The sequence below is a fragment of the Chrysemys picta genome, chromosome 8 (genome assembly GCF_011386835.1).
Source record: "Chrysemys picta bellii isolate R12L10 chromosome 8, ASM1138683v2, whole genome shotgun sequence".
In the NCBI taxonomy this organism is placed as follows: domain Eukaryota; kingdom Metazoa; phylum Chordata; order Testudines; family Emydidae; genus Chrysemys; species Chrysemys picta.
This window is the reverse complement of record NC_088798.1, coordinates 48,773,956-48,799,181: the sequence shown is the minus strand read 5'-3', so window position 1 is coordinate 48,799,181 and position 25,226 is coordinate 48,773,956. Positions and strand designations below refer to the sequence as shown.

Genomic DNA, 25,226 nt, shown 5'->3' with positions numbered 1-25,226 from the left:
GAATGCAGCTTTTGAGGACTCATTAGCTGTTGTTTAGGCTCTTCCACCATTTTACCAAAATACAAATACTATGCAAATAAAAACAATCCAACATTCTTGAGGCAACAAGATGTCAGTCCAGTGAGATTTATCAGTAAAGCCAGTATGAGATGGTATGACTTTGGTTTACCCAAGAAGAAGCCACTATTACTACTGAAGTTCTGCTGTTAAGTTGGAGCACACAGAAGAAGGGGGAAAAAACCATCTGATTAATTTTATTGCAGTAATGCTGTTTTTGCAGATCACCTCTATGGAGGAGATTTCCAGAAGTATTTAGTGTTGGCCTAACTCTGCTGTCAGTGAAATAATTTGGAGTCTTCGTATTGATTTCTGAGTAAGTCCAATGTTGACTGCTTTTGCAAATCCCACCCTACAATTAGAAGTACTTTTCAAGTAGAACAAGCATTCCTTTCAAAGAAATCTCCTTATTTCAGTGGAAACTGGCCCTTAAATAGCGTTATCATGCTGCAAAATGTTTCCAGTGCTGGTTTGAAATGCATGTAAATTACATCACACTGTTTCAAGACATACTCTTGTCTTTGGGGACACTTGTATAGTGACTATGAAATCCTAATTTGTTTCTATCTAACCTCCCTGCTAAATTGGAGTCAATTACTTAGTCAGATCCTAAAACTCCTGCATGAAACTTCTAAATACCTTGGCATGTCTAGAGTGTTCTATTTATAGGCTGCACTATAGCTAGCCATTCTCCAAAGCAGGGCTCTCCAAGCCTGAAGGATGCTGAGCTCTTGTCTACACTTACAATGCTGCAGTGGCACTGCTGTAGCATTTAGTGAAGATGCTACCTATACCAATGTGACAACTTCTCCTGTCAGTTTAAGTACTCCATCTCCTTGAGGGGCAGTAGATAATTGACAGGAGAAGCCCTCCCCTTGACTTAGTGATGTCTACACTATGGGCTAATGGATTTTTCACATCGCTGTGCAATATAGTTATACTGACACAAGTTGGTAGTACAGAGCAAACCTGAGGATCATTCTGGTTCTGTGTTTAACACTTGTTCTCTGTAAGCAGCTATAGAAATATCCTGGTAGGAGCTACTGTGGAGTAACAAGGCCTGAATTTACTCCTGCAGAATCATCACCTACCAAAGCAGTGTGGAGTGTCGTACAAGGAAATCAAGTCTAATAGTGGTAAGCAAAATGAGGGGGAAGCCTTTTTTCCCCTTTATGTTGTATAAAGAACACCTCAATTTTTCTTCAAAGTGGAGTTTTTTGCTTGTATGAAATGTATGTCTTGTCACTGTGGAAGATTGATGGTAGGAGAATTTATGAAATGATCACATCGGAAAACAAGACAGCAACTTAGAATACATGAGAGTGGAAGGGATAGTTAATCAAACTGTTGGCTACTCTTGGTGGTGGTGGTAAACAACTGCTGTATTACAGTGACTATAATTATGGGTAAAGGACGTCTGTGTTAAAGATGCAATCCCTCCATCCCTTCACTAAAGGTGGCGAGCTCACAATAAACACGATTTGAAAAAGCTAATAAATCCCACAGCAAAACCAAGGAAAATGAAATTTGATGATATTGACTCTCAGATAAAAAACAGCAGAAAAAAAACACGTTTTAACACCAAAATAAACCAAAATTACCCCAAACAACCCCCCTCATTTCAGGATGCTTTTATGTATCACAAATTTGCCAAAAAGGATACAAGCCTGATATTTTAAAAATCCTTTTTAGGTCATCTTTTTGTCCAAGTTTTAGGTTGGTTTTCCTACTTTGTTGCCTGATGTTGTGTAACATTTAAATTGTTGCTTAATATTTAGGTTTAGTGTCGCTACATTAGCAAGCATTAGAAATTGCTTTTAAATTGTTGCTCAGATGTACTAACTAATGTGGCGATACTGATGGATCTGCAGTGTTTCATACAAATACATAAATCCTCATTTAGAAGCAAAGGCTGAACCAAAAAAAGAAAAAGTTCAGTGAGTACATTAGTGTCACACTTTCTAAAAGATTTGATGTAAAACTAATAAATTGGAGTTAGCAGCAGAACTTGCTAGGATGTCTTGCTGTGTTTCTGCAGCCCTACAGTCATAGAGGGCACATTCTGGGAAACTGCTGAGCATCTCCTGAGAAATATGAAGTCTTGTCTATGAACAAAACTTGCACTGGTATAACTTAAATCAGTTTTTGAACAGATTTAATGAAACAATTGCAAAATACTTTTGTAAATACACTTATTCTGGTTTGAGTGGCTTTTTTCAGCTTAAACTTATTTCCAGTAAACTTAAGCTAAATAGAGAGAAGCCAGATTTATACTGATTTAAATGTAGCCACAAAGCTTCTGTTGCCAGTTCAACTAACTACATTTATTTAAGTAACACTTTTAGGTAAACCAGCCAGTTTTGGTGTGTATTGTCTCAATTGTCTTTTGAATTTAATGGAAGTTGAGGGCATTTCACAGGATTGGGCCCCCAGTAATTTAGAAACAGATTTTTTTTTTCATGATACCATGCTTACCCTAGCGAGCCACGTGCCAAACGTTGCCAACCCCTGCCATATACTATCTTCCATTACAGACCCTGTAGGAATTTGGGCTGTGTGAGGCATGAAGGATCCTCGACTATATAAAGGACCTCCAGAAAAATGGAGAGAGAATTCCCGTATATGCCCTGATTCTGCAAGGTACTTAGACACATGCCTAATTTTAAGGATGCAAGTAGTGCCACTGATGTCAGCAAGTATTGCTATATGCTAGCAACTGCTTAAGTATCTTGCTGAATCAGGGCCAATATTTATACCGAAAAAAAATATCCTTAAATATTCACTAGTGTTTTTTCAAGATTCTTCATTATGTCAAGTAATGAGCCCATCTCTCTTACAATGAGCTTCTTTCTCTCTTGGCCACTGTCAATTAATTCATGAAGTGATTTGGTTTGAAAATTTTAAAAAGTGGTCAGTGAATCGGAGGTTAAAAAACATTAAACACATCTCTAGTTAGGAAGTGCCAACTCCATAGAATCTGGACTATTAAGCCTCCAAACATCTCTGCACTTCTTGTGTGTGTAGATAAAAATAAAAGTAAACCTGTAAGTGTCAATAGTTTACTGACTCAAATCTTCTCTTCAATCTAAATTGCTGATTTAGGTTCATGTGGTTCCTTAATTAGGAAAAGTGGCTAATATTCCCCCTGTGTAAGAAAAGCTCCCCTGATTGAGAGAAAGCCCGTCAGATTATAATAGCTGCTGAATGTGTCACAAAGGACTGTAGTCAAACTAAGGTAACCGTTTTGTTTTGTTTTGTTTTGTTTTGTTCTCTGTATTAGGAGTTCAGCATATAATATTCAATAGCCTCAGGCACCTAATGTGGCCTAAAGTGAAAGCCCTTGATCCCATACTACAGACAGTGTTTAACAAAAATCTTCTTTCCTTAACCTTTTTCACTCGATATGACTTTCATAAGTAAAGTAAGAAACCACATCTGTGATTCTTATCCACAATTTCAAGAATAGAGCCAGGAACAAGAAGAAAATGGAGAGACAAAATCCATCCAGCACCATGATATAGTACGTCACTTATTAAAGTAAATTTAAATACAGATAGGATTCTAAGGTTAGGATTTTCAAAGGCCTAAAAATAAGCAAACTATAATATATTAAAATATGCAGAGAATTGAATAACTTATGATTTATTAACTTGTTAGTAATAATACAATAAATTAATAATAATAATCTTATATTTTATAGCACCTTTCATTGGAAGGCCCACAAAGGACTTTACAGAATTCTGTACAATAGGGAAAATGATAGGGAAAATATCATACTATTGAAATATTATGAGATGGTTTTCAGGGCTCATATTTTTCCCTTTGACTGCAGTCAATAAATAGGTTGAATCAATATAGGGCCGTGTGTTTGTGGGGGGGAGGGAGGGGACTTTAAGGAAGACCAAAGGCCAATCTGCTTCAGCTCACATAAAGGCATTCTGGGGAATGTAGTGTGGCAGGAGTGGATGGGAGACATAGCCCAAATCATGTGACTAGCTTGGGATAGCAAGGAATGCTGTGAAAGGCTTCACTAACTAAGGAAAGATTTTTGTTCAATCTAGTTATGTTGGGGAGGGGAGACTAAATGTGTAGTGGGGCTCCCCACAATGAGAAGTATGGGAATAGGGAGGTGTGAGGGGAAAAGAAGGGTAGCAGAAATGGGATGGGAACCAAACACTAGTTTCTTGTGTTGGGGCCCAAAAGCTGGGACTTTCAGAGATGGTAGGAGGTAGTGTCTCTTTGCTTACATTGGGGAAGATATGGGCAAGCCTGGAAGAAAGGACTATTCAACTTTTTGGCCTGTGCAGTGCAAATGACTGCTGCTATCAACCCTGGATGACCAGGATGATGGGTTTGGCACAGGGAGGACTATAAATGGACATGTTTTATTTCTTGTTTACTCTAAAACTGTAGGACCTTTCCTTTGGGGAGAGGACCAAAGGACTGAGCCCATGTCAAACTACCCTTTAATAAGAGGAGAAACTACATCTAAAGGTAAAATGAGACATCAACCCTAAAAAGGGAAAGTGAGAACTCAAGACAGTAGTATAGGTATTCATTGATAAAAACGGCCACAGCCATATGGATTGTCAATCTGAATAGTGTTTGTCCCTATATATAAACTTGGAGCTCAAGCCAAGAACATATCTGAAAGGCCCTGGATCTCATTGCTTTTTAGAACAAAATGCAAAAGTGACCTATTTGACTTTAATTATTTGTTGTGGGAAATCTAAGTTTCAAAGGTGGTGGGAGGGAGACAAACTTTAAAAGGTTTAAAAATTGGATATCAGACATATACATTGTCTAGGAAGTAGGTGAGGAGACCTCTTTGTTCCCAAGCTCCTTAGTGTTGCCTGGTAATTGATACTTCTGTTGTTCTTGTAGCTGTTATGATTGATTATGGTCTTCTAGAGGGAGGTGTTTCTCCAGGTAACCTGGCCCAAGCCCATGAATATCAGATCCCAAACTTCTGTAGCCATCGTGAGACTGTGCACAGGGTGATATTTTTTTCAGTGGCCTATATTGTGGCCGGTGCAAAGGAATTCAGTGGGATCTGGATGTCTAATTTCCTTAGGCTCCTTTCAAAATCCCAGCCTCCTTTCTTGGCTAAAATGGAAGCAGTAATCAAGCTTACACTGGCATTAGGCCACTTGAGAGATTCCCTTATTGCCTGATTTATGAGATAAATCCTTGGTTGCCCCTCAGCTTTCCAGTTGATTTGTGCTATCTGAGCAACACAAAGTGGCTGGAAGTTGGACTTAAGATCTGGCACTAAATTCATGGCAAGTTTTTGACCAATTTTCAGTTATCAAAGTACAGAAAAAATATCTATGCAATATCTTACACAATGCAAAAATAGGTGTAGGGTTTTTACATTCATAGACAGCACATCTATTATTGGATATTATTGGAATAGGTCAGATTACTCCCATGATATTCATAGACATTTAGGGCCAGATGGGATCTTTGTCATCTAGTTTTACCTTCTTCATATCATGGGTCATAACATCTGTTTGAGCTAAAGCATATCTCTTTTTAAAGGACACCCATTCTTGATTTAAAGACTTCAAATGCTGGAATTCACCACATGACTTGTTGAACTGTGACATGAATAAAGAAAGTTGAAACTCCCTCCATTCCCTAGTTAGTAATATCAGATGTTAAATATAACTGGTAGGTTTAAAAAAATCAGGTGGCAGAGTGTGTTTTATTTATTTATTTACTTTACATGGACCATGCTCTTTTAAGAGCCAATCTTTCAATGCACAACTTTTTGCATGTCCAAAACCCATCTGGGCATTAATCCTTCATGCTTCATTGAGGCACCTTTTAAAAACTTAGCCCTAAAAGTTAAGGTTTCAAAAAATACCTACAAAATTCTAGCATGTAATGATTAGTTTATTAAATTCCATTTCATTCTTCTTTTTAATCCAACCAAGAGAGCTCCAAAGCTGTTCACAAATTCCCAACTGTGTACATGGATCCAATTGTCTAAAAAGGGTGCAAAGTTGTTCTCTATCATGCTCAACTGGCTCTGAAGCTACTTTTTGCTTCTTTGCCTACTGCCTGTAGCCCTCAAGTGCATTGTCTGTGCAGAATACTAGTGTATGGTATGTACTCAGTCTTAGGACCTGAATGTTTTATGCCTGAAGGAATTGTAACAGTATGCATACTGTTCAACTTCTCCAGAGTAGTAGACTTTTCTTTCCGTTGGTAAGGTGAAACCTCTATCAAAATCTTGTCATATTGTCAATATTAGAAGATGAAAAGCAAAAAGTAAACAGAAGCATAGCAAATAGTGCAATGCCTCTGTAATAGGCAAGCTGAGACTAGAAATTGGGCTGTTAAAAATATCAGCTGTTCAGTGCCTGATATATGATGAATATGTACACGTAAAGGATGGATTAAAAGGAATGCTAAAAGTATACATGGGAGGGGATACATTTTCTTTCATTAGTGTTGTGTGTGTTTGTGAAACACAGAACATGTTGTGGGCATAGTCTGCAAATGCTGGAATCAAGGACATCCTACTCCAAAGAGGTGATTTTGCTACCTCCATTTAATTGATTTTCTGTGGCAAAGGTCAGAAAAAGATTTATTTGCAGCAACACTTTATTAAAGCTGATTCTGTAAGTCAGTGTGAAAATGGCAAGACACAAAAGTCCCCCTCTCAACCTCACCCTCAAACAACAGCAGCAACCCCCCAAAACTGGTAATTGCTATATTGCCGTGATCATAATCTCAGAATTTTACAGGGGCTCCTATAGTCAGACTCAGAGGACATAGGTACTGAAGTTGCTAGGCTCAAACTCTGAAGAAGCACCTGCTTCTGTGAGCTACTATTAAATACTTCTTTTTTCCTCAGTCTCCTCCTTCCTTTATTTCTTTCTCCACTTTTTCTTGTCTCACTTTTTAGTCCTCACCTTCTGTCCCTTTCACCTTAATGTGCCCACTTCCTTCTTATGCCCTCATTCTAGCCCCTGTCCCTGTGCCAGGTAATGCCAGTTACTAGGTCCATACAAGCTAGTGGTAGAAGGCCTAGAAAAATGTTTAGGGTTTCCTTAACAGACATCATTGAGTCACCATTCCACTCTAGTACAAGCCTGTATTGTTTCTCTGTAATGTCTGGATCTGGAACTACAGGCTTATCTACATAGGGTTATGCAGTAAAAATAATCCAAATGAACTACAGTTGTGAATTTGAAGTAGATTAGTTAAATCATATTAAATCCTTGAGTGAATACTGTTGCTCAGAATTAAAGTGACCTTAATTTGGAAGTGAATTAAAATAGACTAAATTAAGGCTACTTTAATTCTGAATGTGTGTCCCCACTAGGACTTGCATGCCATTTGATTAACCCACTTCAAATCTACATCTTTAGTTAATTTGGATCAACTTTCCTGGATGTCCCTGTGCAGACAAGACCTTTAAGACTACTATGCAGCACTCCTACTTTTTCAGCCATATGCTCACTGTATGCATGTTGTGAATGAGAACAAGAAACATCCTACTCTGTCATAGCACCAAATGTAAGGCGAGGCTTATTCACATTTATTCTCACTTTCTGTCTTCTAAAACTGGAAGATGAGATGTGGTCTAGTATAGCCAATGGGTAACAAATATCTCGTACAATACACTTTATATTATACTGTAATGGAATTTTAAGTGGGTCACCATGCAAATGAGAATGGTGACACAATATTTTTCTAAGTATTTTATGTGTGATTTATGGCTAAAACTACAGGGAGCTTCAATCTGTATATAGAAGGAAATATCCGTTTTGGAGAATTGCTTAACCTTTATAGGATTTTAATTGGCTTTTAAAAGAAACACTTTCCAAATTATTTTTTTGGATAATGGGTGAGCTCTGAAAGACATTAACAAGAAGTGGAGGAGGATGGAAAGCTAATTGGAATCTTTGCTTCAATGGTATAATAAAATAGGTCTGATTCTGTCCTCCTCTCCTACCCAATCATTGGAAAGAAAATCCAGACACAGATAAGTACAGTGCTTCCGCTGGACCTTCCCCTTGTAATTGGAAAGACACGCACAAAATTCAAGAGTTAATGACAGAAATGGATAACTTTTGTTTCTTTTCAAGCATAGGTGACATGTAATCTCAGCAACATGCCATAGTCAATCAGGGCATGGTCTGCCCTAGTTGATTAGGCAATCTTGAGCCGAATTAATTTATTTCTAATCTTGAAACTTACTTAAAAAAAAACAAACTTGCACTGATATAGAGTATTTCATTTGACGATCTTAATTCACTTCCCACAGATGGACCTATTAAATAGATGGAGAAGCTGAAGACCAGTTAAGTGACTTGTTTAAGGACATGTTGAAAGTCAGTGGTAGAGCTGGGAAATAGAATCCAGATCTGCTGATCCAGAATTTCTGTTCTAAGCACTAGAACAAACGGCCTAGTAAATTGCTGGATAGGCCTTAGAAAAACAACCAGTGAAATCTATCCAGCTTTTTGATGTCATATTTATTGCAACATTTTCATTAATAGTTCTGATGAGTAGCCCATGAACTGCTCAGCTGTAATACACTGATTTTTTCCCCTCCCTATCCTTTAACAGCCCAACAGAAGTCTGATTGGTCCTTTTACTATTTATTTAGATTAATAAAAATTGTTAATCACTTAAAAGCACCACTAGTGAACTGAAGTCACAGCCTATAGTATATCTGAAGTCTGCAGATGTGCATGACAGATTGCTCAGTTTTTAGTGGATTGTGATTGCTTTTTTTTAAAGGCTTATTGATTATCATTGAATGGATTGAATATTTCACAGTGGCAGTAGAAACGTGAAATTGCTTTCCAATATAAATCTGATTTTTGAGCTTCTTCTTTTCTAAAATGCTCAAAGGAAACTTCCACTTCAAATTTCACCTGTATTTTCTATGGCCAATATACATGGGTTATATGAATTAGGCCTGTTTAAGTCACTTCTATCTTGATATATGGGAACTGGGGAAAAAATAGGTGATCACGTTTTAAAAAATCCTTCTAACCCCTCTTACACTATTTATCTTAAGCCTGTTCTCCTAGAATCTTCTAATGGACGTTATTGGAAAGGTCTTGGTGAGCTCTCATGTATGTGCCTAGAGTTGAGATGAGGAAAGGAGTATTTAAGAAATTATTCACAGGTAAATTAGGAATGTCAGGCTCTGTCAAACTGTAAGAGAATACCACACACCTGGTGTAGAGCTAAGCTTTCTAAGGCTTGGTCTACACTAAACCCCCAAATTGAACTAAGGTACGCAACTTCAACTACGTGAATAACGTAGCTGAAGTCGACGTACCTTAGTTCGAACTTACCGCGGTCCAGACCCGGCAGGCAGGCTCCCCCGTCGACTCCGCGTACTCCTCGCGGCGAGCAGGATTACCGGAGTTGACGGGGAGCACTTCTGAGTTCGATTTATCGCGTCCAGACAAGACGCGATAAATCGAACCCAGAAGTTTGATTGCCTGCCGCCGAACCAGCACGGTAAGTATAAACAAGCCCTAAGAAACAAAACCAAAAATTTGAAAGGTCACTGTATGAGGTAACTAGAATGAGAGGAATATGGAAGGACAAGCCTGCTCCAACCTTTGCTTTAATTACATAGTTTACCTGATTCATAGAAGAAGGCTTCTCTGCTCTCTGGGATATTTCACTTGTTTGTCTTATTTAGCTTTATTCTGGAAGATAATGTTACTAATTGGAAAGGTTTAACAGCTTCAGTTAAGCTCTAGGGGAAAATGCTGCTCCCTCCCCTCTCTCTTTTTATTTGTTGGTTCCTTTATTTACTCTCTCAACTGTATTAAATGTTTCATAGTTAACCTGCTCCACTGGAATATCACCTAGATGAGAAGGTGGTGTCCTCATACCGACAGGTGGCAGAGATAAGCGGATAGCAGGACCTCTTTCCATATTAGCAAGTTCTGCTGTTTTTTATATGTTGAGATGAGGCTTTGCTTTTTCAAGCTCTCCTATTTTATTAATGTTTCCCAGGGTTTGGTTTGAAGTTTATCTTGCTTGTTTCAATTTAAGATTAGTAATGATATTTTATTTAGAAACTTTTGAATAGGAATTTGCCTAGAATTGCCCCTGATACAGACAAGCAAATTATGTTTTTGTTTTTTAATTTCTGAAATACTGCCTGATGTCAAGAAGGTTAGATATCTGGTTTTAGTTTTATGTTTTACCTCATTACATATTGTTAAGTCTGTGTTCTACATAACTGATTAAGTCAAAAATCTTAAGGCATTTTGTTGTAGGAGTTCAAATTGCATTGTCTACAGAGAAAGATAAAGGGGCTCTCCTTGAATGCTAACTGGCTAAAATGTTTTTTTTTTTAAGGCTAATTTCAGGATAAGTGGGGAAAAATTACTCAACTTTTACTCACTATTTAACAAATAATTGAAGAGGATTGTTAAGGGTACCTTTTATCTCTCTTCCTTGGGGAGTAAACAGAAATTTGAAGACAATTCATAACAATTTATTTTTGTCAGGGACCACAGAAACAGTATGCCTTATTCCCAATCATACAGGGCTGCATCAGTTCCTGCCTTTTGTTGCAGTCATTCATACTTCACAGAAAAATCTGTATTTGATTCTTTTGGGGCCAATAAAATGGTATAGGGAAGGCAGTCCTTTCCCATTCTTCATAAAGATTTCACATGCCACCAATTATACAAACATGAGTAGATGTGCAATTACAATTTCTATGGAAAACAAATGATCCAGATTTAGATCATGCATTGTAGTACTTAAATGAAAGAAACAAAATGGTTTGTGTGGTGTCTTTTCAAGGGTGGCAATACATTGTGAAATTACAAATATCTGAAGCTCATTTAAAGCCAGTGCTAGATGGTGCACTTATTTTTGGATATTGCACTCATCTATCAATGTTTCATTCAAAGTTTCGCCATCCAAAGCCATAGACGCAGAAGGTAAGGTGAAAGGATTTACCGAGTTGTTCTAGTACAGCGTCCCTTCCAGATTTAAGATATATGTGCAGAATTTAAAAAAGTCCCTGATCCAACTTACAAAATAGACATTGAAAGAACAAAGACTGGCGCACTGATGTCACTATTGAGGCTATTGAGTTGTTTCAATGCCTTGAATGTGAATTTCATAACTTTTGAAAGGTTTGGCTTTGTATCAAATGCAAACTTCACTCTATTTACTGAGCTTCTAATGCTCGATTTTTATAATCCTAATGTTCTTGGTTTTTACCCTTATGTTACAGATAGTTAGCCTGGATTTAAGAATATATAATTTAGGTTTTATAGTTAAGGAACTGGACTGGAATTTAGGGAGACTGGAATACAATTCCCATCATTGCCATAGATTTCCTATGTGTGCTTGAGCAAGTCATTTAATCCATCTGTGCCCCGGTTTCCCATCTGTAAAATGGGAATAAGATTTGCTTTCTCTTCCTTTGTATTGTCAGTTTAGATTGTAAGTTCTACAGGGCAGTGACTCTCTTACGGCATACATACAGTGTCTAGCAGAATGCAACCACGATCTGTTAGTGTCTTTGTGCTACCATGATACTACTATCTCTAGTAGTTTGCCTTGGAATTTATATAATCTATGCATGTGTTACTTTTCTGCAGTGTTCTATGCCACTCAGTTTTATTAACTCACTTCCATTTTGTGAATGTTTGTTTTCTCCAGATCGCCAGAACCATACACTTACAATCAGGGGTGGCTTGATGCTGCATGAGTTCTTTCAAGACCCAGTCGGGGAGTTGATGAGTTCACTCTCTGCATTATAATCAGGCTATCACTCTACTGAATAATATTTAGCACAAAGGCAACTTACTGGATGAACAGAAATGTAAGTAGCACATTCTATGCATGTTGTAGCTTGCTCAATTCTCAGCAGGACTCTAAATAGGATATTTTTATGTGACTTGGGTGAAGGAAGTCAGCTCTATTGTTGATTGTTAGAAACACTAAACTATATTCATCATCTCTTTTGTGGCATTATGAAGCAAAGTGGATTTTTTTATGTATTTTTACAGACAGTACGTACAAAAACTATGTTAAAAGAAAGTTATTTAAGTTGCGAAGTCAAGCACACATTAGGAAAGTTAGGAAATGGCAGATTTACAGTTGCCCATGAAACCTTAACTCCATCCCATTGTGGGCCCTTCTTTTGCCCCAAAAGAGGCAAGAGTCCAGTGGAAAAAACAATGTGATCATATAATTATGACTGTCATAAATATACTCAGGGCAGCTGTACTGAAATGCCTTACCTGTAAGGAGTTGATCAGTTCAATTAATCTAGTTGGCACCTGACCAGAAGGACCAAAGGGGAAAGAAGATACTTTCAAATCAGGGGGGAGGGAGGAGATTTTGTTTGTGCTCTTTGTTTGTTTCCTCTCTGGATGGAGAGAAAGACCAGGCTGGAAAAATATCTCCTAAAAACATACCTGAAATGAGTATCTAAGCTTACAAAAATTGTAAGTAATGGCAAGGAAATGCATTAGATTATCTTTTGTTTTAGCTTGTGAATTTTCCCTATGCTAAGAGTGAATTTTATTCCTGTTTTTGTAATTTTGAAGCTGAGCCTAGAGGGGAATTCTCTGTGTTTTATATCACCCTGTAAAGTTACCTTCCATCCTGATTTTACAGGGGTGCTTCTTTTACTTTTTCCTTTATAACGAAGTTCTTCTTTTAAGAACCTGATTGAGTTTAGTGTCCTAAAGATAAAGGGTCTGGTCTGTACTTATACTAAAGGCAATTGGTTAGTATATTATTTTCAAGCCTCCCCAGGAAAGGGAGTGAAGGGGCTTGGGGGGGATATTTTGAGGAAATAGGGACTCCAAGTGGTCCTTTTCCTGAATTTTTATCTAAATCACTTGGTGGTGGCAGCAATACCGTCTAAGGGCAAGGAAAGGATTTGTGCCTTGGGGAAGTTTTTAACCTAAGCTGGTAGAAATAAGCTTAGGGGGTCTTTCATGCGGGTCCCCACATCTGTACCCCAGAGTTCAGAGTGGGGAGGGAATCATGACAATGACCATATAGTTTGACTTTTATAATTCATGCACAATTCTAAAAACTTTTTGGAACAAAGCTATAGCAAAAAGCTAAGATTTGAAATTTGGCAAGAACCTACTCCTTCAGGAGTGTGTGCTTGGCTTGGTTTTGGGGGGGGAAATAAGGTGTGTGTAGGGGAGGGGGATGGCGAATATCTCTGAACATGCTCAGAGGACATCTTCTAGAAAGATTAAAATAAATGAAGCCGATTCCCCATGCCCTATATTTATATAGCACAATCCTTTTATTATCTATACCAACCTCACCAGGGGCTTGGCAGACACAAGGCTACTGTTAGAGTTGGTAGAAAAAAATATGAAAGAGTTTTCCGTTGGAACTTAGTTTCATCTAAATGAAATATTTTGGTGGAATAAAGTTTATCTTGATGATTTTTAATGGGAAAAAGTCATACCCACTGTTTTTTTTACTTGAATCATTTCAATGTCAAAATGTTTCAATGAACACTTCTATTGTAAAATACTAAATACAACATATTCTATGTATAATGTTTTAAGTTTATCAAAACAATGTTTTTACCTTAAAACAAAACAGCTGGACATTACTGAAGCATAATGTTTTGTTGGTCCTGAATCATATGTCTTTAACATATTTTTTCATTTGAAATTTCAGTCTGATTCAGAATTGAAAGAACTTTTGAAATGTCAGAATTCCCCCAGAATATAAATTTTGTTTTCTGACCAGCTCAAACAACACATACTAGTTTCCATTGATTTTTGTTTCTGGTTACACATGTAGTGTAGTATATTTGTATTCCAAAATGCGTACACTAATAAGATGTATGCAGTGTAGTTATAGCCATGTCGGTCCCAGGATATTAGAGAGACAAGGTGGGTGAGGTAATATCTTTTATTGAACCAACTTCTGAAAAAGTAACTAATTATTCTCTGAAGAAGACCTCTGCATGGCTCAAAAGCTTGTCTTTCTCACCAATAGAAGTTGATTCAATAAAAGATATTACCTCACCCACCTCATCTCTCTATGCTGTAAGATTTAAGGGATGTTTGGACCATCACATAAATAGAGTTGCTGTTTCCGCATTAACTTTGCATTTCCCAACTTACAATGGCTTTAATGGTGTGCTTATGCTGATTTTTTTTAAGTGAGGATAAATCTAAATATTCATTAATGTGTTAAATTCATCCTTTTGCAGAGGTCCAACACAAAGCATGAGCACCATTCCAATCTTACTTAAGCCCACATAATAGGGCGTAATCAGGGTATTGAACAGATATTGTACCGGCCATCTGGACAGGTGTGAAATTAACCCCTATATTCGTATGTTACTCATAGTTACTAAGTGGTTTAATTCCACACTTTAGAATAGGCAAGAATAATCAAGACTCTTTGATTTAGAGATAGTGGTGGAATATATTCCACCATCATATTCAGTGAATCACAGTATTCACTTGCTCTGTTTCCAGTGTATTCTGGTAATAACTACAGTCTTGGCAGATGTCCCTGAAATGTGAAGTTAGCTCTTGTTGTGCCTGGTCTCTTTCTGCTGAGGTTGTGCTCTTGACTTGGCTCAGCTCAGATTCCTCACACATATACATAACAGGAAGTCTTAGAAGGGTCATGGCTTTGCAAGCTAGTACAGCCTCAGGCTTCACTTTATTGCAGACTAATCTACAGGGAGACCATTTCTCAGCCCTGTCAAAACATAGGATTGCATCAGACAGTTATTGAGTCTGAATTTTTATTATTTTTACTGTTTGTTTTTCTTATGTGCTGGTTTACATGATCCTAAGCAGTGGTCCTATGAAAAGAGGGTGGAGGGCATGGTACGTAGACACTATCAGGCTCTCAACAGTGATTGCAAAGGAATGAATTCCTGGGAGAGCCGTACTGACTGACAGAGGTGAATTAAAAGTCAGAAGTATGTTCTAAACCAAATAAGATTTCTTTTGTGGCACTGGTATAGAGGTCTGTCCTTCTCTGCTGTGAAGGAATTGATGCCATTAGTCATATTTTGTATGCTTTTGAGTACTTTCTGCTGTGTGTGCTACATACCATATGTTTTGGAGAGAAAATTGCCTAACCAATAATAGTCTGCTCCTTATTTATATGAGAATCATTTGCTGGAATCTGACAGGTTTATAGGATACCATATTAAATGTATAGTTTGTTGGAGTTGAGAAAACTGATTAAGAAAGGGGAATCCTTTGTATTTGAGTAGAATAAAGCTACATTACTTTTTGCATATGGGTTATCTCCCTGTCCTTGAAATGATCTCAGGACAGAGGAGCCAAATTCTGTGCCCAAAAGAGAGCCAGTGGAATTCCCTTATAAATAAAGCTTATCTTTCCCACTTCACTGAGGCTCTTTTGAACTACCTTCCACAAGTGTCTCTAGTCATCTATATCACAAGAGATTTCTCAGACTCTCTTGTAATGGAGGAAAGTAGTTGCCCTGAGTATCTCTCTTACACTGCAATGATCTATCATGCGAATAAAACCAGTCACTCAGGTTTGCTGTAGCTTGCTATGCCAGGTGAGTCCCTGATGCTTTTACTCTAGAGAAGTCCCTCTCACACAAGCATTACAGAGGCAAAGAGCTTAGTTAAATTCACAACCAGATTAGACACTTTAGGCCATATTGTGCTGGCCCTTCTGAGTTTGCAAGTGGTGGAAGTAAATATAAAGAACCTTTCTTATAAAAAGCCAGGTTCTGTGATTAATATTATTTACTGATAAAGCATTATTTATTGTACTTTATTATGCACTGTGCAATAGGAAAGCTCTGGTTTGTTGATTAAAGTTTTAGGTTTAGCTTTCACTACAGATTCGCTAATATTGATGACTCTTCACTTTGTTCATTATTCATTATAATTAATAGTAGTTTAGTTGCTTGAGTTAACTCTATTTATAATGAAACACAGCGTTTAATACAGAAATCCTCCATTCTGCTTTATGAAGGAAACTCTGACATAAAAGGATTGACTTATCTGTCTCATTTGAGATATTTCCTGTGTTTTCACATAAATTCATATTTCTTAAATTCATTCATAAAAGCTCAATTATCATTTAACAGCAGTGAATTTGAGTTGATAATGAGCTTCTGATAAGGTAACTAATTAGCATGTTGCATTAATCAGAGTCTGGGTGGGCAAGATGGTGACACTGAGAAGAAAGAATAGAAGGGAGTGGGTTTGAGAGCAGCAATAAGGACTAGAAGGGGGACTTCAGCATTACAGTGGTGAGCATTGAAGCACCTAATTTTCAGACACCCTGTGGCCTAGTGAAATTCATAACTCTGAGTTGGGTGCCCAGACTCCCCATACAATAGATTAGGAGAATTAGGAACCTAAATAAGGGATTCAAAGAAGCCAGCACAGTGAGGTGGCAGTTGTCTAACCTGGAGAATAGGAAACGCTGAAGAGAGGAGTGCGGCCTAAGCCTGGTCTATTGAAAGAAGTTAGGCACCTAATTCCAATTTGGCACTACCCTCCACTTGGGATTCACAGCCATGAGTACTTTTCTGAAGCTAGGTGCCTAAGCCAGGTCAGTCTTTTCTCATGAAAAACTGGTGATGTTCAAGTAGTGCTGTTCCCTTTACACCCAATAGCTCAGTGGTTAGGGCACTGGATTCAAGTCCTTGCCCCAAATCAGGCAGCATGGGGATTTTAAACCATATCCCAGGTGAGTGCCCAAACTACTGGCCTATTGGATATAAGGGGGAGGGGGGGCGGAGGGACAGTGGCACCTCTCTTGTCTTTTGTGGGGGGTAGGTGTGCTTTAAGCATGCTTGCCAGATCATGACCCAAAGGTGGGGCAATGCCTAATTTGTGAATCCTGCTGGGGCTTAGGCATGAGCTAGATGCCCCCAAGTTATTTAGCCCTGAATAATTTAGTTATTCAGTGGTTTTGTGCATGACCTCTGGCAGAAATATAGGTGTCTAGGGAATTTGACATCTACAGGGTTAGGTAGCAGCTGAAAGGTGGTTTTGTGAATGCCAGAGATACCTAAATGTTGCACTTAGGCGCTTAAAGGAACTGCTAGGTGCTTTAGTTTCCCTTGTGAATCTACGGCTAGAATACTAACTTCAGTCAGTTCACCTGAACCTGATACTTAGCTTTCCTCAAACTAATATAAATGTTACTATTTATGCAGTATAACTAACAAGGCATTTCTTGGATGCACAACAAATGATTGGATTTTTGAGGTCAGAGTTCTATTAAAACATAACTGGAAAAAATAAAGAAAATATAGACAGTCTACCACTAATTAAATACAGTAATACATTAGTCTTGCATGGGATGATAACTTAAGAATTCATGAGTTGCTTGCAAACTATCAATACATAAACCACAAAGTTTGAATAGTTTAAATAAGCATCTGAAAGTTTGGATTCTTAGCTGAACTACCCCATACAGTTGGGTCTGCAAAACTAGCCTCACAAGAACTATATCAAATATTTTGGTACATTTGCTAGATGGTGTCAACTTTGGTAGTTAACAATAACTGATATACAGTGGACTCAAAATTAATTACGTAATGGATTTAACAAGGGATCAAACTGGGGGGACAGGGCCAGAGAAAGGAGGTGGTACTCTTCCAAGCTCACCCAAAACATGAGTTCTGCCCAGAGTAAACAAAATAAGATATTATTCACAATATGTTGATTGTGCAAATGTTAAAATTAGGATAGTGCATGCTTTTTGAGATCCGCTAGGTTCTCTCAGCCTGACTTCTCCTCAGTGGTACTTGAATGTGCGCTTTATTGGACTCGGCATTTAGGAGGGGTAAAAGGATAACCCCTTTTATTGAATACTAAATTACTAATTTTTAGTGCTATGTTCTTCTCAAGTCAACTTTTACTTAGGACTGTACTTATCAAAGCATCTTTAGAGATACAGGGAACAGTACAACATCACCATTCATTCCTGTCCATGGCTTGTTCCTCCATTACACCCAGCCTTGTTGTGTCTCTGTGTATGATGTCTCACCATTCAGTTGGTGGTCCGCCTCTAGATCTGACTGTTGGACTTTGGTTGTGTTTGCATGATTATCTTTTGGCATCCTATCATGTCTTTGTGTCCTAGAGTCTCTTGACCATGGTAGTCTTTTTGATTCAGCCAATCCCATTCCCTGACTTCACATCCTACACTCCTTCTAAATTCTTCATTCCACTTCACACCTGCCATCTTTTGAAGAATTCTCATCTATGTTTCCTCTAGCCGTTGATGTCTTTTACATGTAATGCAGCTGCTTCCAGCGCATGGAGTAATGCTGTTAGTATACTGGTTTGGTCCAATTATGGATTTATAAAAAAATCATGTTTGGTACCGAAGTGAAAAATTATCAATTTCTGAGCAGCACTTGTAGCTAAAGCACATCTCCTATTAACCTCTTTGTGTGGAGTGGAGCCATCAGCATTGATCAAGCTTCCTAGGTATACACAAGATTGAACTTGTTCTGTGACTTTGCTGCTACATTTCAGAACTTTATCTAATGTTCCTTTCCCAGGATGCAATCATATTGACTTTGTGGCACTTATTGTTAGTGCAAGTCAACTACACCAGTTTTCCAAGGTAGAGTATCATCATTAATTCAAAAACGTCCACCAGTTTGTACAATGTTATCTCCAGAAGCTAACAAACTTGACTCTAGTGCACCCAATGTCATACCTTCCAACTGTTAACATCCAGTTGAAGAACATGATGACAAGCTGCAGTGATTCCATGCCCCCTTGTGGTACTCCAAACTTTGGCTTGAACTAGTTTAATTTTCCAGGTTTCAGAGTAGCAGCCGTGTTAGTCTGTATCCGCAAAAAGAACAGGAGTACTTGTGGCACCTTAGAGACTAACAAATTTATTAGAGCATAAGCTTTCGTGGACTACAGCCCACTTCTTCGGATGCATACAGAGTGGAATAAATATTGAGGAGATATATATACACACATACAGAGAGCATAAACAGGTGGGAGTTGTCTTACCAACTCTGAGAGGCCAATTAAGTAAGAGAAAAAAAACTTTTGAAGTGATAATCAAGATATGACAAACTTGATTTGTCTGACAAACAGACAAACTGTCTGTACTGGGCTATCTTGATTATCACTTCAAAAGTTTTTTTTCTCTTACTTAATTGGCCTCTCAGAGTTGGTAAGACAACTCCCACCTGTTTATGCTCTCTGTATGTGTGTATATATATATATCTCCTCAATATTTATTCCACTCTGTATGCATCCGAAGAAGTGGGCTGCAGTCCACGAAAGCTTATGCTCTAATAAATTTGTTAGTCTCTAAGGTGCCACAAGTACTCCTGTTTAATTTTCCACCAATTCTTATGGCACTACAGGAGTCTTCACACATAACATTTATAATTGCAGTTATCTGGAATGCCATTTGAATTTACTACTTTCCATAATGCTTCCCTCCAAACTGAATTAAATGCCCTTGTGAAGCTGATGAAAACTGCAAACATCTTTAATCCCTATTTTTGCTTATACCTCTATAATAATTCAGGATCTTTGGTCTTTAGGATTGGTATAACTATTGTCATTAGGCAGTCAACTGGTATCTCTTCTTGCTCCTACACCTTCTTATATATTTTTTTCTAATGTTTTGATAATACTTGTCTCACTGGCTTTTTGCAGCTCAACTTGATGATGTCTACTCCTGCACCTTTCCCTTTTTTTTTTTAACTGCTTCACTTTTCTTTCTATTTTTTCTGACGGTGGTTCACTGCTAATATCCCTTCTGCCTGGCAAGCTGTCCTATTCAGGTAGCATGTCTTAACTATTTGCATTTGGATGAACTACAGTGGTCAGCACTTTGTCAACATGATTCTTCCATGCTTCCAGCACCTCTTCGGCATTTGTTTTCAGTTCTCTAGTAGCCTTTCTTTCTGCTTGCATTGTTGGCCTGATCATGTTTCCCTAAAATTTAACCCTTTTGTACATCATTTCCATATCTTGTTTTTTCTTGATGTCTTCTCTAGTTCTTGAGTGTCTTCTTTCCAGAACTTTTGCTTGTCCAATCTTTGTGATTTCTTCACTGTTTTGTGCACATTTTTACTTCCATTTTCCCAACAATCTTGGCCTTTTTACACTTTTCTGGTAATATTCTTGTTTTATTGCTTGTCCAGCTTTTCCTTATTTGATTACACCTTCCAATAACTTCCTCCACTTTATTTTATATCACTTTCTTTAATATTTTCCATCCAGTCTGTAGTAAAAGTCTTCATAATCACAAATTAATGGCCTGAAATGACCTCCAAGCATCATCTTGTATGCCTTCTTCACAGAACTATCCTTTAACTTATCAAGATCAAATTTGGCTGCCGTTGTGCCCATCTTTTCTTTTCTTGGACTTCAATCTTTCCCATTAGTAATTCATGATCATTGCCATACTTAGCACTTCTATAGATGCTAACATCCAAAAGTGACCTCCTATGTCTTTTATTGATGATTTGGTTAATCTGCTTTTTGTTTTGACCATATGATGACCTTCATGTCACCTTGTAGATATCTTTGTGAGGAAACCAAGTACCACCAATAATCAGATTGTACATCATTCAATAAGTTCTTAACCTTTCTCCTTTATTATTTGCCAGTCCCATGTGGTCCACCACTATTCATTTGCTTACCACATCTGCTACAAACCTTTGCATTCATATCTCCCATGATCAAAATCATATCATGATCAGGAATCTCATCTACAATGCTGTCCAGCTGTTGATAAAATTTGTTCTTCTCTTCCTCTTCTGTTGGTGTGTATGACCAGATCACAGTTATACATAATTTATTGTAGGTAGTAAGTAAATCTTGCTATGCCAATCCACTCAGATACCAGTTTCCAGCTATTCACTGAAGTAACTTTTTCACTGCTATAACAACCCCATACCTATGCTTTGCTTGCCCACTTAAATGTCCAGAAAAAAAGAAAATAAAATTTCCAGCTGTGAACTTTTCTGTAACCAACCAATGTGTGTCCTACAAAGAAAACTTATAACTTCCATAACTCTTCCACTACTTGCTCAATCTGGCCTGGAATGAACAGAGTTTTGTCATTTCAGCTCACAATATGTGTAATATGTTTAGACAAAATCCATGACCACTTCCTTTGCAGAAATCCATATAAGTCAGTCTGACTTGCTGTACTGTTTCTATAAGTAAAAACAACAAGGAGTTGGGCTTTTTACCCACAAAAGCTTATGCCCAAATAAATCTGTTAGTCTTTAAGGTGCCACTGGACTCCTTGTTGTTTTTGTGGATACAGACTATCACGGCTACCCCCTCATAGTAAGTTTAAGATGTAATGGCTTGTTAAGGTGGATTGGCCTATCTGACTCATAGGAGTGCCAAATCATAGCTTGTTTGCCTGCTAGGAACAAGTATCAGTGGTTGCACCCAAGCCCTCTTGTCTTCCATGGCTAATGAGCTTGAGCTGCTCAGGTTTGAAATCAGAGTTTTCCTTCTCCTAGGCAGACTTACCTAAAAAAGCCCAAATGAGCCTTGTCTGCCCCCATTTGAAATCAGTTTCCCTTCTCCTAGAACTAGTTGGTTCACAGCTATTATGAAATAAGAGTAGGTACAACATTTCTGGGTTTCCACAAGACAGGTTACCCCCATATGTCACCCAGGGGACTTGCCTCTGTACTGTTGCATCCTAGCATGAGGTATCAAATCAGGACACTTAAAAAACCACACTCTCTTCTTGGTGAATGAATTTGTTTTAACCAATCAGGTTTATTAAGTGTCCACTTTTATTATCAAATCAGAACATGTAATACAACTTGTTGATTGGTTAAGACTAATTCATTCACCAAGAACCAGGGGTAAATCAACAGTTTTTAAAAGGGTGTCTAGATTAATTTTGGATACCTGATGGTCTAGGCATGTACTGAACACAATATATAGTTTTGGAAGCAATTGACTTATATTAGTGCTGAGGCCAAGCAGTTATGCCCTGGAACAATAAAATCACCAAGATATTTTATTCCATTCACTTAATATAATTCAGTTATCAATTCTTTAGTATTTCTTATACATTTATCCCATTTCAAGTAATTCTCCAAGAAGTAGTGTTGCTCTTTGTCTGAAGGTCCTCTTATGAATATAGTACCTGCTATTTCTAGTATTTGATTTGAAAGGGACTAGTTTAAAGTACCAAACTCAATTGCTTAAGCATTATTTCTTTAGTGTTTCCCATAAGCCAGTTTACTTGGACTTACAAAGAAAAAACATACATACAACATTACTTAGTACAATCCCAACATGTATTTCCTTGTGGTATCACTAGAAAGAGCTCAGGTTCAACAAGGTAACTTTTAATTATTTAGACTAAACAAAAACAAAAAGCAATACAATGTCTGAAGTGAAGTCTTGCCACTTCCTCTTAGTCCTGATAATGTTGTTGGAGGGGATAGGTTGTCTGCATGGCTGATCCAAACTCTGAAGACCACACAGTGACCTCCATGTTCATGTCCTATTTCAGGGATCCTTGGAGGGTGGCTGTCTTATTATTTCTATTAGATGCTTGCCAACCAGCTCTTTGAATCTTGCTCCCCAGTTTTCCTGCTACTTCCATCAATACCCAGTAGATGACATCAGTGTATAACAAACTTCTTTGATCATTCTCTTGTCGGAAGCTTCTTATGTTTTATTCATTTCAACTGTATTCCAGTATTAACCCAGAATATTAATTGAACTTCTTCCTTTTAAGCAATTTATTGTAATATTTCAAAGCTATGCACAGGTCAGGTGCTTATCTTTCAATAATTCCTTTTCTTCTTATGCCATTCAATTAAAAAAAACTCAAAATACTTTATAGTTCTTCCAACTATAGTGTACATGGTCCACACATTTGTTATTTGTATTCAATACCTTTCATTTCACATCCTTCTGGGCTTACAATAGAAGAAGAAACATACCAAAGGAACAAGATGGATTATCCATATATAGGGTAATTCCCTGCTTCGGTGGGTAAACTCACGTTAGCTTTGCTCAACCTAGCATGCTAAAAATAGCAGGCTGGCTGCGATGGCACAGGTGGTGGCTCAGGCTAGCCATCCGAGTACATAGTTAGGATCTTGGATGAGGTTCTACTCAGGCAGTTAGCCTGAGCTGCTGTGGCCACACTGCTATTTTTTAGCACACTAGCTTGAGCAGAGCTAGCACATATACATCTGCTCGAGCTAGGAATTACACTTCCCAGCTGTAGTGTAGACATAGTCATAGAGAGACTCTCTGATTCAGAAGGCAGACAAATTTGCAATGTTTAGTTTGGGGTAAAAACATGTGGCTTGAACTCCTATGAGGTATTGGGAAGTACGACTATTTAATCTGGAATTTCTTGGAGATCGAACAGAAAGCTAAGTCAGATGAAATCCAGAGTTTCCCTACCCAACTCTGGGACTTAATTAAGGGACACAATGGGTTCATCCTACATAGAAAAACAGGATTTTACCCTTGTTTGTCAATCTTTGGGGGCTTTTTAGCTAAGTAGAGATAGGACTTTCATCTTCATGCTTCAGTTGTGTAACAGTAGTTTAAAATATTGTTTTAACATCCCAGTTTCTATTATTGGGGGAATAGTAATTCCTATTTCAGCTTATCTGGGATCCTTAGACAAGGTGTCTCACACATTATAATTAGAATGTTGATCTCCCATTTTATCTAGTTTCTAGGAAGAAGGAGAGTTTGGAATAGCCACAGAGTTGATCAGCTGTGACCTTGGATGTCATTGAGAAGGGAACAGACTGATAGCTTTTCTATCTCCAGGTGAGAAGAAACTATATTTATTAACCATCTATTTAAGGCATATTTCACATCTGTACATCTCACAAGCACCAAAGCAAGACATCACTCACAGGTCTAGTCTACATTTCAACTGTGTGTTTTGTATAGCTATATCAATATAGTTATACCAGCAAACCCTCCTAGCATAGATACAGTCTATACTGGCAGAGAAGTCCTTTTTGCCAGTATAGCTTATACCAGTTCCCTGAGCAAAATAAGGTATACTGGCAAAAGGACACTTTTGCTGGTATAACTACATTTCTTCTAGGGCTTTGACTGGCATAATTATACAGGAGGAAAATAACTAATAGCTAACCAACATGGCTATGACAGCATAGCTATGACAGCAAAACTTTTAAGTATAGACCAGGTCACCATAAATTGTGCACATCTGCGACCCTCCTCCTTTCTTCCACGAGGAATGAAATAGTTAACAATGTTGACACTTAAATTATCACCAACTTACACCCATTTTAAGACGATTGAAAGAGTCAGGAGAAAGTGTGATGTGGCTACTTTGCACAGGTGGAAATGACTACATGGAGTTCAAGAAAATCGGGTATCAAATTTCTAATTTGAGTATAGCACCCTTCATGAATTGATGTTGTCAACATGATTTTGTTGATGCCTCATCCATCATGCAATATATCATTCCCTAGGATTGTGGGACAGCCTTCTAGTAGAAAAAACCTTTCTCTGGCCATAGCCCAGTTGGTCCCCCAGCAACTCATAAGCAGTTCCTGTGGAACTGAGATCAGTGGTGCATTGGAGCATGCATTCCCAAGTAGTCGTCTTGAATCCTGGCCCCATACTATGCATGCTCCATGCAGGACCTTAAGGTGGAAATGGATAGACTGTGCCACATAATTTCTTGAATTAGTTTTGCATTATAACTTTACACGATTTCTAGTTTTTCTACAGTATACATTGTATTAAGGAAAAGCATATAACTGTTATAAGACCAGTTGCCCATTAGTCCACAGTATGGAGTTTTTTGTTTGTTTTTAAGATACGTTTTTCAGTTATATGATACTTACACTAAGGCTTAACAGATCATTTTAAATTCTTCAATACAATTAATTCATAATCATTGTCAATTCTGTTAAGCATATTGTTTCCTTGTTTTTAATGCAAAATTAGCATATGTTTTAGAGTATGTACCAATCAAATTGGTTTTGCAAATGTTTTAATGGCCCACATCAAGACCATATTTGTTTGCTGGATTCACCTAAGTGGCATGTAATAGCTTTTCTTTAATAATCTTGATTTTTATTGCTATTTATTCATTTGTAGCCAAACTATTGACAAAATGAGGCACCAAAGTAAATTTGTGATTCATATATTAATAATGCAGGACCCCTTCAAA

The 25,226-nt window shown here is 37.7% G+C and overlaps 1 long non-coding RNA gene across 1 annotated transcript; it reads left to right on the top strand.

The window, feature by feature from the left end:
• The first annotated feature begins 886 nt into the window (after window positions 1-886).
• Window positions 887-25,226, top strand: LOC135973056 (uncharacterized). The gene is made up of 3 exons (XR_010589761.1): window positions 887-1,193; window positions 11,731-11,893; window positions 23,742-25,226. It is a non-coding gene; the product is annotated as an uncharacterized LOC135973056 (long non-coding RNA).